This window comes from Orycteropus afer, unplaced genomic scaffold (assembly GCF_000298275.1).
Source record: "Orycteropus afer afer isolate SDZICR_OR568_19922 unplaced genomic scaffold, OryAfe1.0 scaffold00465, whole genome shotgun sequence".
NCBI classification, from domain to species: Eukaryota; Metazoa; Chordata; class Mammalia; order Tubulidentata; family Orycteropodidae; genus Orycteropus; species Orycteropus afer.
This window is the reverse complement of record NW_006922052.1, coordinates 1,446,932-1,449,940: the sequence shown is the minus strand read 5'-3', so window position 1 is coordinate 1,449,940 and position 3,009 is coordinate 1,446,932.

Genomic DNA, 3,009 nt, shown 5'->3' with positions numbered 1-3,009 from the left:
TCATTTTATGAAGCATGAAGCAAGCATAACTTTGATACCCAAACCAGGCAAAGACATCACTAAAAAGAAAAACTACAGACCAATAACCCTCATGAATATAGATGCAAAAATCTTCAAGAAAATCCTAGCCATAGACTCTAACAACATATCCAAAAGATAATACATTAGGACCAAGTGGGGTTCATAATGTTATGCAAGGAAGATTCAACATTAGACAAGTGATCAATGTCATTCATCTTATAAATAAAACAAAGAGAAAGAACCACATGATTCTATCAACAGATGCAGAAAAGGCATTTGATAAAAACCAACACCCATTCCTGATAAAAAAAAAAAAAAAAAAAAAAAAACTTTCAGAAACAGGAATGAGAGGGGATTCCTCAACATAATAAAGGGTGTATGCAATTCCAATGAGCATCACTAACCTCAATGTGGAGAGCTGAAACGATTCTCCTCTAAATAGAAACCTGACATGGATGCCCTCTATCTCCCCTTTTCTTCATCATTGTAAAGGAAGTCCTAGCTAAGGCGATAAGGTAAGAAAGGGAAGTCAAAGGGATTCAAGTTTGTAAGGAAGAAGTAAAACTATTCCTATTTGCAGATAATCTGGTCTTATATATAGAAAACCCAAGAGACTCAGCAATAAAACTACTGTGACTTATTGAAAGATCTAACATAGTGGCAGGATGTAATATCAACATACAAAAATCAGTTGTATTCTTCTACACCAGCAAAGAAGTCTTTGAAAAAGAAATCAATACCATTTACAATAGCTACCAGAAAGATAAAATACTTGGGAATAAATATTAGCAGGGACACAAAAGGTCTATACAAAGAGAACTACAAAACACTACTTCAAGAAACTATAAGAGATTTATATAAATGGAAGAATATACCATGCTCATGGATAGGAAGATATTGACATTGTGGAAATGTCAGTACTACTCAAAGCAATCTATACATTCAATGCAATCCTGATCCACTGATCCAGGTTCATCAACATTCATTAAAGACATCGAAAAAAGGATCACTAATTTTATATGGAAAAGAAAGACACCTCAGATAAGCAAAACAGTATTGAAGAAGAACAACAAAGTGGGAGGTCTCGTGCTCCCAGATCTGAACATCTGCTATACAATCACAGTTGTTAAAACAATGTGGTATTGGTACAATGACAGACACATAGACCAGTGGAACAGAATTGAGAACCCAGAAATTGATCCATTAACCTATGGTGAACTGATCTTTGACAAAGGGCCAACATCCATTAAATAGAAAAGAGATAGTCTCTTTCACAAATGACGCTGGCAAAACTGGATAGCCATTTGCAGATAAATGAAATAAGATTCATACATTATACCATACATAATAATTAACTCCAGGTGGATCAAAGACTTAAAACTGTAACCTAAAACAATAAAGTTAATCAAAGAAAAAATAGGGCCAAATTAGGGGCCCTAATTTATGGTATAAATAGACTGTCAAGCATAACCCAAGATGGACAAACAGCAGAAGGTCAACTAGATGACTGGGACCTTCTAAAAATTATATTCTTGTGTGCCTCAAAAGTCTTCTCCAAAAGAGTGAAAAGAGAATCTACAGAATAGGAAAAAGTATTCGCCAATGACATATCAGACAAAGGAGTTATCTCTAAATTTATAGAACACTCCAACACCTCAGAATCAAAAAGACAGACAATCCAATTAAAAAATGGGCAGAACATGGACACTTTACCAAAGATATTCAGGCAGCCAACAAACACATGAAGAAATGTTCACTATCATTAGCCATTGTTGTTGTTGTTGTTATGTGCCGTCGAGTCAGCCCTGACTCATAGCGACCCCTCCTTGGGTTTCCGAGGCAGTATCACTACGGAAGTAGGATTGCCCAACCTTCCCTCCGAGGAGTGGCTGGTGGGTTTGAACCGCCAGCCTTCTGGTTAGCAGTCAAGTGCCTTAGCCACTATGCTACCAGAGCTCCCTCATTAGCCATTAGAGAGATGTAAATCAAAATGACCATGAAATACCATGTCATACCATTATTACCATTAATAGTGAAAGAAATTCAACAAGACAGAACATAACACATTCTGATAAGGATGTGGAGAGATTGGGACTCTCATACACTGATGGTAAGATATAATAAAATGATATAACGATTGTGGAAATCGGCATGGCAGTTGCTTAAAAAGTTGGAATTCAAATACCATTTGATCCAGAAATCCCATTACTAGGTATATATCCTAAAGAAGTGAGAGGCAGGACACTAATAGATATAGGCATATCCATGGCAGCACCATTCACAGTAGCAAAGAGATGAAAACAACCTAAATGTCCAATGTTCTAGTTACCTACTGCCACTCTGACAAGAAAACACCACAAATTAGATGGCTTGAACAAACAAGTTTATTCTCTTACTGTTTGGAGGCTTTAAGTCCGAGTTCAATGTGCCAGGCTCTAGAGGCTGGGTGAAAGCCCCTCAAACTTGATCTTCAGCTCTGCCACCTGCCCCCAGCCCACCGAAGCTGGAGGCTTTCTTCACTCAGCTGCTGAGCACAAACTAGCTGGTAAGAAATGAGTTGATTAGATCTGTTACAAGTAAAGCCTAATGAAACTAGAAGACACTACTCAAAAGTAGTAGCACAAGCACAAGATTGACAAGTAATAAGGCACAATCCCAATATTACCAAACCACACGCAGTCTATTAATTTAAGTTTTCATTAAAAGTCCCAAGATCGGCAGAGCATGGCAGGCTACTGAACATGGACTTGGCTACACAGAGGGTTCAAGCATGCCATAAGCTAGAGACCATTCCCAAATCTGTTTCTTATATATGGGAAGCAGACCACATACCCAAAGCAGCTACTCAGCTGCTCTTGTAGATTCTACCATGGAGTTAATTACCAATGTCACCATGGGGAATAACTATGTTTAGCTGCCCAGCCACTCAATCAGGCCCATCCAAGTTGACACACAAACTTAACTACCACACCCAACAACCAAGAAATG